The 12,233-nt window shown below is 45.5% G+C and overlaps 1 long non-coding RNA gene across 3 annotated transcripts; it reads left to right on the forward strand.

Moving 5' to 3' along the window:
- The first annotated feature begins 1,878 nt into the window (after positions 1–1,878).
- Positions 1,879–10,849, forward strand: LOC128800418 (uncharacterized). Of its 3 annotated transcripts, XR_008434973.1 has the most exons (6): positions 1,879–2,591; positions 5,216–5,261; positions 5,740–5,839; positions 6,664–6,827; positions 7,451–8,195; positions 10,817–10,849. It is a non-coding gene; the product is annotated as an uncharacterized LOC128800418 (long non-coding RNA). The 3 variants fall into 3 exon arrangements; XR_008434972.1 differs by lacking the exon at positions 10,817–10,849 and having other exon boundaries at positions 7,451–8,309; XR_008434971.1 differs by lacking the exons at positions 7,451–8,195; positions 10,817–10,849 and having other exon boundaries at positions 6,664–7,028.
- Positions 10,850–12,233: the final 1,384 nt, after the last annotated feature.

Raw genomic sequence — 12,233 nt, forward strand, 5'->3', positions numbered from 1 at the left:
CTCCTCCTACACCAGTGACAGCTTTTCACACTGAAGGGCAGTGCTATTGTATAACAAACACTTAACTCTTAGCCCAGCCGCTGGCTCGCTGGCTACTTTTGCAAGCTTTTTACCAACTAGCGATGCTTGTAAGCGGTGCTTGTAACTCCTAGCTTGTACCACGCTCCCACTAGCTGCGCTATCAGCTAGCGGCGTTCAAAGCAGCTCCTCAAACCGCGGCTTGTGCCCGCGCGCCCGCTGCGCTATCAGCTGGGCTGCGCCTAAAGCACCTTTGCAAGCCCCGACTTAAGCCCCGCGCCGCGCTCCCCCCGCTCGCCAGGGACAGCCCGTGCCACGCATGCGCACCACCCGCTCTATCAGGTAGAGTGCGCACTACCCGCACTATCAGGTAGTGTGGCTGAGAGCTGCCCTGCGCATGCGCCCCACCCGCTCTATCAGGTAGAGTGGCTGCTAGCCGCCCCGAGCATGCGCACTACCCGCACTAGCAGGTAGTGTGGGCTGAGAGCTGCCCTGCGCATGCGCTCTCTAGCACTGCCGCGCCGCGTCTCTCTATCTTAGCAACGCCGCACCGCGCATCACCGTTCCACTCACACATACACACACACGCACAAGCACGCACGTCCGGACGTAACAGACACACTACACTGCAATCGGGACACACACCACACACTGAAATCGCGATTTCGCCCTCCCCGAGCCGCGCTATCAGCTGGGGAGGTCCTCCCGCCGCCGGCCTCTCCCCCGATGGCGGTCTGCTTGCAAGCCCCTAGGCAAACCTGCGCGCAAAAACATCTTTTTGCGACTTATCAGTGCCAACCTTAAGAAAATAAATTAATACATACCGCTTTCATCCGCTAGTCGACGGGCCGTGGTATGCTCCCCGCAGTGTACAGCCGAGGCGCAGAGTCCCTCCGGGGAAAAGCCCCGTGGCGCCTGAGGGTGTCTGCTCCCAACCGGACCTGCGGGTGAGCAGAGCAGTCCCTTCGTGGTCGCCAACTGAAACGATACGCGGAATAAATCAATAGACTCCATAACCTGGGGTCGTTATGAAGTGGGTATGTACGTCAGCGCCCGGGACAAGTGAGATAGCTCTCCAAAACTTGTGCCCCGAGCCTCAGTCTGACCCACACTTTTATTCTTAAAGACGTTCCATATGCAATACACTGCACGACTTTTTCATGCGTATTCAACCCCTGGCCCCGCCTGTCCTCGCTTCTCATGCTAAGTAAGTCCACGCCCTTCTGGGCATGCGTGGTTTGCTGTGGTGGTCGTACGGGGGTCTCTTGGTGGTCCTGAGGCTGAAGATTGTGGTCTTCCTCATGATTGAACTTTTGAACTTTTCCTCTCTGCGCGTGCGCTTTTGGTCCTTTGGTGCTTATCTGAGTACGTCTGTCAGTCTTGATAGGCTTGGAGACAGAGGAGCTTCTTTATCTGGGTTCTTTGCTTCTTCTGGTATTGTTCTTTATGCAAGAAGCTTCAGAAATTTGCATTTTCCTTTGCCCTTTGTATTAGGCAGAGGTTTCTTAAGTAAAAGGTTGAAAATTCAACAGATAACTCTACAAGCTAAATTAGAAATGCTTAATTCATTTTGTTAACCTAACTCTAAAAATCTCTGTTTCACCTCGAGAGCTGTCACAGAGCAGAAGGGCAGCTGAGATGCTGAAAAGCAGCAAAGCTGAACAGCCTGCCTCAGCTTCAGCAGTGTGCAATTGACTGAAGGCAAAACACGAAGCAGCAGAGCAGCGGGCTTCTATGTGCACTGAAGGCAATTGCAAGAATCCAGCAGCTGCTCCTCGACAAGCACAGTCAGCAGCCTAGGTTCTTGCTTCTTGACCAACACACAGTTGCCCTTCTTTTCAGCAGCTGCCACTGTGTTCTCTGCATCTCGGAGCCTCTGGGGAGCAACAAGAATTTCCAAGACGGTGTAGGAGCCCGTCTGAAGCCCCTCATTTTCCGTTCTGCCTTCCGATTGCCACGAGAAAGAATCCCTTCCTCCACTGCAGTTCCGGCTTAGAACAGGACACAGTGCAGGTGCAACCACTGAACCGTCATGCTAGCTGTTCCGAACAAGACCTGGCAAGAACTCGGCAAGGACGTGGCAAGGACTTGGCAAAGACCTGACGTGGACCCAGCACGGGACAGCCTGATGCGCGGCCTGCTTCTAATCTCCGTTCTTAAGCCAAATGAACTTTTGGGGTGACTCCCGGGGTCCTTCATTGAAGACCCCTCATCTGCCTCGTTACCACTGTGACAAACAAAGAATGAGAACCCTCCTCCCAAGGACTGAGACTGAGACCCCTGCTATAGGGAGGAGGGGAAATTGGTGGTCTGACCACTAATGACATGACCTGTTTCCCTTCAGTGATTCAAATGGACTTATTCTTCATTGTATTCGTCTTGCTTTGGTGGTTTCTGTGGACTCAGCTGTTCCCGCGTGGCGATTACAATGGACTTTCGTTGTTACACTTGCTCCCCCCTCTTTCCTCTGTGGACTATAACTGGAGCCCCGAGTCGACCAGAACTTCGGAGACTCCCCCGACACGACAGACGGATCCCCATCGTCCGGACCACTGAGGATCTCGCCTGTGTTGGTAGCTATTCCCATACCCCTCTTCTCTCTCTCTCTCTCCTTTTATCTCCTTTCCGATCCCCACTATCGCATTTACTGTTTTGGCCCCTAATAAAGGTGCATTTGTTGTGATTAACTGATAGTCCCTTGTTGTTTGCCTTTTTGCACTTTTGGGATCGGTGAAAAGAACCATCACGACACCCCGCAAGAAGCGGATCGTGACATTAAAATTGGCGTCACGGACAGGATTTCTGTCTAGACAGAAGGGTTGCAGCTGAAAAGGCACCCACACTGTCTTTGGAAATTCACAAAGGATCCACTAGTGCAAAAGGCGGGACACTTGTTTTGTTGTTGTTGTGTATCTGGTCTGGGAAGGAAGGGACAACTTGAAGCAACTAAGCAGAGCCTCCCAGGCAGATTATTGTCCTTTCACCCAGCCAGGGAAGCGAAGGGCGACACAGCGAGGGCTGTGTAGTTTTGTGGAACTTAAGTTTGTAGCTCCCTGTCGTGGTTTTGGTCCCTTCACAAAATGAGTGACAATCTTAGCCTTGAAATTAAAGCTGAATTTTATGCACTGCTAGCCAAACACAATGCCAGACCTTCTACGGAAGGAGAAAAATGGGCACAGAGTAATTGGTTGAACTTAGAAAATGTTATTGATAGAGTGTGTTCATTACAACATGAAACAAAATTCAAACTGGGCAAAAATAAAACTATCTTATGCTCAGTTTTGGGAGCTTGTCTTACGGCAGCTATAGAAAATGGCTTCGAGCGAAGAAGTGAGGAACATGCTCTAATAGACTCCCTTCAAAATCTAGTTGAAATTTTGCAAAAACAGTTCTATGAAGCAAAAGATGTGATCTATGCATTGCGAGCTGCCTTAACAGAGGAACATGTTAACAAATCACATCATGCTGATTCCTCTACAGAGCCTGAGGAGAAGGAAACTCCTCACGTGAAACAAATCTATCCTCATCAAGAACTTGAAGCAGCAAGTAATTGTGGGGAACATGGCTGCCATCACTTGAGACCCTTGATTAAAACTATCTCAGTGTATAGCTATCTCAGTGATGATGATCTCCAACCTCACATCACAACCAAACACATACCATCACAACTAAACACTGCCACTGAGCTAGCTAAGCTTAAAAGGGAATATGGACACCCTCCACATGAATCAGAAACAGAATATGTTTTCCGGGTGTCCCTCACTGGTGGTGATCAAATTCAATTAACTGAACAGGAAGCCAGTGGGTACTGGGGACATGGTGTCTTCTTAACAACAGGAGAGAAAGGTGACACATGGTCCCTGACACAGCGTGCAGCTTTTTGGGCCGGGGGAACAAGCCCCTTGGAAAGGGGAGATCCCATAGCTAGAATTAGTACCCCCGACCAACTCTTGGAAAATGTGCACAAAGCTGCTTGCCTGCAAATGACTCTCAAAAAGAAATTAATTCCTGACTTTGAATCCCTGATGCAATTACCTGTGAAGCCCGAGATAACGACCCCTTGAATTTGTGGGCTTCCAGAATCACTCAAACCTACAGCAATTCTCCTTCCAAAAACGATAGCAGCTGTATCTCCTGTAGAAAGACCAGATAGATTTCCTAGTAAGCAGAAGGACCCATTTGTTCCCCTTTATGACTTGTTGAGGAAAGGGGTGAAATGGGATTGGAGTCTTTCTCAGGAGTCAGCATTGCAATTGCTGATTTTTGAAGCAACAGCTCATCAAGCAGTTGCAGACCCCTAGCCATCCTACAGATCCTTTCCAGGTGGAATGGGGATTTGCCTCCTCAGGGCTGTCAGTACACATATGGCAGCGGGTGCTGAGGGTCTGACAAGACCTGTTGGTTTTTACTCCCGTGGTTCCAAAGATGCTGAGAAAAGATACACTACGTGGGAAAAAGGATTGTTGATGGTTATCTTAGCTTTCCTAGAAGTAGAAAAAATTGCACGAAAACAACCAATTGTATTGAGAGGCCCCTTCAAGGTTATTAAGACAGCCACTAGTGGAACTCCCCCTCCTGACGGGGTGGCCCAGAGGGCCTTAGTGAGAAAGTGGTATGCTCAGGTTGAACATTACTGTAACTTCTTCTCAATGACAGAAGGATCTGTAAAAACTTTACCAATCCAAGAAACGGAGAGCTTGGACAAACCTGCCTCTGTAATCAAAGTAACCCCTCCTTTCTGCCCCAAACAATCAGCAAACTCTTGGTTTACTGATGCTTCTGCTAAAGGGAAAGGAAAAGTATGGAAATCTAGGGCAGAAGCCCTCCACTTTTCCTCTGGTGAGCAAATGATTACAGAGGGAGAAGGTAGTGCACACATTGGGGAGCTGATAGCTGTCTGGAGTGTTTTTCAACGAGAAGCACAGAATTCCTCTTTGGTCTGCATCTACACTGACTCCTATGCTCTGTACCAAATGATCCTAATAATCCAGCTCATGACCCTGGCCAACCTGTTCTGGTGGACCTCTCTTACTATAGGACTAGTAGCACTTGTGCTAAAACCCCCTCTGAATAAATATGCATGGGAAGCCTCTGGTGCTCTAGGGAAAGAGCATTGGACAAATACATGCTGGATAATTCCATCATTCTAACTTTTCTGCCTCTCGGCGGCAGAATTCTGTTGTGTTTACTTTTTCAGAAGAACTCCGAGGGACATGAAGACCACCTAATCCATGATCAAACTGGTAATACTTTTCTGCATCCTACCACAACCCCATGGCCAGAAACCAGCTGAGTGACCGTGGTCTGAACTAATTGTGGTAGCATGCAGAAAAAAGTGAAAGGATCTCTTTAAGCACAAAAAGGTCTGCACGCACCCAAGCGTACAGGATTGTTGGCACAATTTTACACTAACACAGACTGCAGAAGTGGTTTGTTTATGGGGAAAAAAACACCAAAGGGCTTTCTTTTAAGTTTATAATAAATGCTGTAGCTCAATCTACTACGGTTTATACCACCACCACTACCAGCACTCGAGCCCAGCCACCAGTTATGCTTACCCCGAAAATTTTTGAAGTTGGACCATATATAATCAGGAAAACTGGCCAACAACAGATATTATTTGATCCGGCATGGTCTCTTAAACAAGTCAAATTGCTGATGCAAAACAATGTCTCAGAAATACAACCAGCTTGTTCACCCTTTTTGCAAACCTCTTTTCAGGCTTGGACAACCTGGCTGCGACAGTGGAACCCTCCTAAAAAACGGGTGCCAAGAGACATTAACTGGTGTTGTGGGAACAGAATTGGGAATCAGTTCAGAGGTATTAATGAATAAATTGGCTTCTCCGACTAGAGATTTGACCAAAATACAGCAACCACTGCAGTCGTCCTTATCGGCCTTGGGAACACATCAGTGCTTGCTATCAAACATTCTACCAAATTGGGAAAAGATAAATGTGAAGGATAAAAAATTGATCCTTGATGCACTTAATGCCACACAAAGCAATGTTTCCTTAGCTCTTAGCTGTATCCAGGCTCAATTATGGATGCAGTCAGTTGCTGCCTCAATTATAAGAGAAGGTGAAGAAGGCACTTTTCCTACTGAGATTAGGAAAATAGTCTGGGACAGTGCCACTGACTTTGAAAGAGATTTCCAATCCTGGTGGAATTTAGTGAATTTTACCTATGACCCTAACACAAACACAGCCACAGCATTTTGTGCTGACCATAAGTAATGCCTCAGTGCATTTGATATTCCCTAGCATCGCATTAGGATTAAATCATGATGGAGCCACTTTCTATCCTTCTGAACATAGAGAATGGGCCCGTCAAATTGATGACAAATGGCAAACTGTCAATTTAGAGTCCTGTACTATCCGAGAACAACTAGGGTTTATCTGTGAAGGTAATGCAATTATAGCTCAAGATATCTGTTTAGACACAGAACAAAATAGCTGTCATTTTGATATTCATCCTAACGAGACTTCTGAAACAGTCCTTGTATCTACAGGCAATGGGCGTGCCTGCTTCAGAACCGCTTGTGATACTGTGTTTATAGAAAGTACAGTAGTAGATACTAAAAATCATTCAAATTATTGTGCTTGCAACTTTACTAAAATTGCAGGATGTGATTTTTCTTTTGTAGCTCCAGTTACCTTACATGAACTTTTAGAATCCAATCTCATGTTGATTCACAAGCTACTGCCTACTCCCATTGGGATGAACCTTACTTTGGTAAAGCAACTATTACTTCATCAAGATCTAATAGAGATCCTAGGAAAAATCAAGGAGAATGGACAGAAAACTCTGGTAACTGTTCATCATGATGTGCAAGAAATACATCGTGTTGTAGAAAGGGTGGAAAGTGATGCCGAGCACAAGTGGTGGGATACCCTTTTCGGGTGGTCACCCACCGCCACCGGTATCCTGAACAAATTGTGCCATCCCGTTGTTGTTCTTCTGATTTTAGTTATGATTGGTTTTGTTTTATCAGTAATCTTGCTTATTGTAAATTGGAGAATGATGAAACGATGAACAAAATTAACATCTATAATTAATGCACACCACTTGGCCGACATCCTTTACACTATAGATGTTCCCAGGACTGTAGACACAAGAAGATGATAGGGTTGGTAGATATGTTTTACATCATTTTCTTTTATGATTTGTTTTAATCACTGTTTTAATTATTTTTGTTTCTTGATTATAAAATTATACTGAGTAATATCGATGATACTAGGTTTATTACTTTACTGCTTAATATTGATTATACTGGTTTATTATTTGATCAATTTATTGTTTAATTGATTAATATTGATTATTATTTAAACAAACTATTGCTGATTTAATTCTTGTCTTAGTTTTCCTGTTTTCTCTTTCCTTTCCTTTTTCTCTTCCCTTTTCCCTGGAATGTGCTGCCAACACTTGATGAGTCCTGAAGACTCCACGACGACACCATGGAACCCTGCTGATGAAGATCTTTCGAGGGCAATCGTCAGTCACGGGGTGGTGTAAGAGCCCGTCTGAAGCCCCTCATTTTCCATTCTGCCTTCCGATTGCCACGAGAAAGAATCCCTTCCTCCACTGCAGTTCCGGCTTAGAACAGGACACAGTGCAGGTGCAACCACTGAACCGTCATGCTAGCTGTTCCGAACAAGGCCTGGCAAGAACTTGGCAAGGACTTGGCAAGGACTTGGCAAAGACCTGACGTGGACCCAGCACGGGACAGCCTGATGCGCGGCCTGCTTCTAATCTCCGTTCTTAAGCCAAATGAACTTTTGGGGTGACTCCCGGGGTCCTTCATTGAAGACCCCTCATCTGCCTCGTTACCAGTGTGACAAACAAAGAATGAGAACCCTCCTCCCAAGGACTGAGACTGAGACCCCTGCTATAGGGAGGAGGGGAAATTGGTGGTCTGACCACTAATGACATGACCTGTTTCCCTTCAGTGATTCAAATGGACTTATTCTTCATTGTATTCGTCTTGCTTTGGTGGTTTCTGTGGACTCAGCTGTTCCCGCGTGGCGATTACAATGGACTTTCGTTGTTACACTTGCTCCCCCCTCTTTCCTCTGTGGACTATAACTGGAGCCCCGAGTCGACCAGAACTTCGGAGACTCCCCCGACACGACAGACGGATCCCCATCGTCCGGACCACTGAGGATCTCGCCTGTGTTGGTAGCTATTCCCATACCCCTCTTCTCTCTCTCTCTCTCCTTTTATCTCCTTTCCGATCCCCACTATCGCATTTACTGTTTTGGCCCCTAATAAAGGTGCATTTGTTGTGATTAACTGATAGTCCCTTGTTGCTTGCCTTTTTGCACTTTTGGGATCGGTGAAAAGAACCATCACGACACCCCGCAAGAAGCGGATCGTGACATTAAAATTGGCGTCACGGACAGGATTTCTGTCTAGACAGAAGGGTTGCAGCTGAAAAGGCACCCACACTGTCTTTGGAAATTCACAAAGGATCCACTAGTGCAAAAGGCGGGACACTTGTTTTGTTGTTGTTGTGTATCTGGTCTGGGAAGGAAGGGACAACTTGAAGCAACTAAGCAGAGCCTCCCAGGCAGATTATTGTCCTTTCACCCAGCCAGGGAAGCGAAGGGCGACACAGCGAGGGCTGTGTAGTTTTGTGGAACTTAAGTTTGTAGCTCCCTGTCGTGGTTTTGGTCCCTTCACAAAATGAGTGACAATCTTAGCCTTGAAATTAAAGCTGAATTTTATGCACTGCTAGCCAAACACAATGCCAGACCTTCTACGGAAGGAGAAAAATGGGCACAGAGTAATTGGTTGAACTTAGAAAATGTTATTGATAGAGTGTGTTCATTACAACATGAAACAAAATTCAAACTGGGCAAAAATAAAACTACCTTATGCTCAGGTTTGAGAGCTTGTCTTACGGCAGCTATAGAAAATGGCTTCGAGCGAAGAAGTGAGGAACATGCTCTAATAGACTCCCTTCAAAATCTAGTTGAAATTTTGCAAAAACAGTTCTATGAAGCAAAAGATGTGATCTATGCATTGCGAGCTGCCTTAACAGAGGAACATGTTAACAAATCACATCATGCTGATTCCTCTACAGAGCCTGAGGAGAAGGAAACTCCTCACATGAAACAAATCTATCCTCATCAAGAACTTGAAGCAGCAAGTAATTGTGGGGAACATTGCTGCCATCACTTGAGACCCTTGATTAAAACTATCTCAGTGTATAGCTATCTCAGTGATGATGATCTCCAACCTCACATCACAACCAAACACATACCATCACAACTAAACACTGCCACTGAGCTAGCTAAGCTTAAAAGGGAATATGGACACCCTCCACATGAATCAGAAACAGAATATGTTTTCCGGGTGTCCCTCACTGGTGGTGATCAAATTCAATTAACTGAACAGGAAGCCAGTGGGTACTGGGGACATGGTGTCTTCTTAACAACAGGAGAGAAAGGTGACACATGGTCCCTGACACAGCGTGCAGCTTTTTGGGCCGGGGGAACAAGCCCCTTGGAAAGGGGAGATCCCATAGCTAGAATTAGTACCCCCGACCAACTCTTGGAAAATGTGCACAAAGCTGCTTGCCTGCAAATGACTCTCAAAAAGAAATTAATTCCTGACTTTGAATCCCTGATGCAATTACCTGTGAAGCCCGAGATAACGACCCCTTGAATTTGTGGGCTTCCAGAATCACTCAAACCTACAGCAATTCTCCTTCCAAAAACGATAGCAGCTGTATCTCCTGTAGAAAGACCAGATAGATTTCCTAGTAAGCAGAAGGACCCATTTGTTCCCCTTTATGACTTGTTGAGGAAAGGGGTGAAATGGGATTGGAGTCTTTCTCAGGAGTCAGCATTGCAATTGCTGATTTTTGAAGCAACAGCTCATCAAGCAGTGACCCCTATCCATCCTACAGATCCTTTCCAGGTGGAATGGGGATTTGCCTCCTCAGGGCTGTCAGTACACATATGGCAGCGGGGTGCTGAGGGTCTGACAAGACCTGTTGGTTTTTACTCCCGTGGTTCCAAAGATGCTGAGAAAAGATACACTACGTGGGAAAAAGGATTGTTGATGGTTATCTTAGCTTTCCTAGAAGTAGAAAAAATTGCACGAAAACAACCAATTGTATTGAGAGGCCCCTTCAAGGTTATTAAGACAGCCACTAGTGGGACTCCCCCTCCTGACGGGGTGGCCCAGAGGGCCTTAGTGAGAAAGTGGTATGCTCAGGTTGAACATTACTGTAACTTCTTCTCAATGACAGAAGGATCTGTAAAAACTTTACCAATCCAAGAAACGGAGAGCTTGGACAAACCTGCCTCTGTAATCAAAGTAACCCCTCCTTTCTGCCCCAAACAATCAGCAAACTCTTGGTTTACTGATGCTTCTGCTAAAGGGAAAGGAAAAGTATGGAAATCTAGGGCAGAAGCCCTCCACTTTTCCTCTGGTGAGCAAATGATTACAGAGGGAGAAGGTAGTGCACACATTGGGGAGCTGATAGCTGTCTGGAGTGTTTTTCAACGAGAAGCACAGAATTCCTCTTTGGTCTGCATCTACACTGACTCCTATGCTCTGTACCAAATGATCCTAATAATCCAGCTCATGACCCTGGCCAACCTGTTCTGGTGGACCTCTCTTACTATAGGACTAGTGGCACTTGTGCTAAAACCCCCTCTGAATAAATATGCATGGGAAGCCTCTGGTGCTCTAGGGAAAGAGCATTGGACAAATACATGCTGGATAATTCCATCATTCTAACTTTTCTGCCTCTCGGCGGCAGAATTCTGTTGTGTTTACTTTTTCAGAAGAACTCCGAGGGACATGAAGACCACCTAATCCATGATCAAACTGGTAATACTTTTCTGCATCCTACCACAACCCCATGGCCAGAAACCAGCTGAGTGACCGTGGTCTGAACTAATTGTGGTAGCATGCAGAAAAAGTGAAAGGATCTCTTTAAGCACAAAAAGGTCTGCACGCACCCAAGCGTACAGGATTGTTGGCACAATTTTACACTAACACAGACTGCAGAAGTGGTTTGTTTATGGGGAAAAAACAACACCAAAGGGCTTTCTTTTAAGTTTATAATAAATGCTGTAGCTCAATCTACTACGGTTTATACCACCACCACTACCAGCACTCGAGCCCAGCCACCAGTTATGCTTACCCCGAAAATTTTTGAAGTTGGACCATATATAATCAGGAAAACTGGCCAACAACAGATATTATTTGATCCGGCATGGTCTCTTAAACAAGTCAAATTGCTGATGCAAAACAATGTCTCAGAAATACAACCAGCTTGTTCACCCTTTTTGCAAACCTCTTTTCAGGCTTGGACAACCTGGCTGCGACAGTGGAACCCTCCTAAAAAACGGGTGCCAAGAGACATAACTGGTGTTGTGGGAACAGAATTGGGAATCAGTTCAGAGGTATTAATGAATAAATTGGCTTCTCCGACTAGAGATTTGACCAAAATACAGCAACCACTGCAGTCGTCCTTATCGGCCTTGGGAACACATCAGTGCTTGCTATCAAACATTCTACCAAATTGGGAAAAGATAAATGTGAAGGATAAAAAATTGATCCTTGATGCACTTAATGCCACACAAAGCAATGTTTCCTTAGCTCTTAGCTGTATCCAGGCTCAATTATGGATGCAGTCAGTTGCTGCCTCAATTATAAGAGAAGGTGAAGAAGGCACTTTTCCTACTGAGATTAGGAAAATAGTCTGGGACAGTGCCACTGACTTTGAAAGAGATTTCCAATCCTGGTGGAATTTAGTGAATTTTACCTATGACCCTAACACAAACACAGCCACAGCATTTTGTGCTGACCATAAGCAATGCCTCAGTGCATTTGATATTCCCTAGCATCGCATTAGGATTAAATCATGATGGAGCCACTTTCTATCCTTCTGAACATAGAGAATGGGCCCGTCAAATTGATGACAAATGGCAAACTGTCAATTTAGAGTCCTGTACTATCCGAGAACAACTAGGGTTTATCTGTGAAGGTAATGCAATTATAGCTCAAGATATCTGTTTAGACACAGAACAAAATAGCTGTCATTTTGATATTCATCCTAACGAGACTTCTGAAACAGTCCTTGTATCTACAGGCAATGGGCGTGCCTGCTTCAGAACCGCTTGTGATACTGTGTTTATGAAAGTACAGTAGTAGATACTAAAAATCATTCAAATTATTGTGCTTGCAACTTTACTA

The sequence above is a fragment of the Vidua chalybeata genome, chromosome 26 (assembly GCF_026979565.1).
Source record: "Vidua chalybeata isolate OUT-0048 chromosome 26, bVidCha1 merged haplotype, whole genome shotgun sequence".
Classification (NCBI taxonomy): domain Eukaryota; kingdom Metazoa; phylum Chordata; class Aves; order Passeriformes; family Viduidae; genus Vidua; species Vidua chalybeata.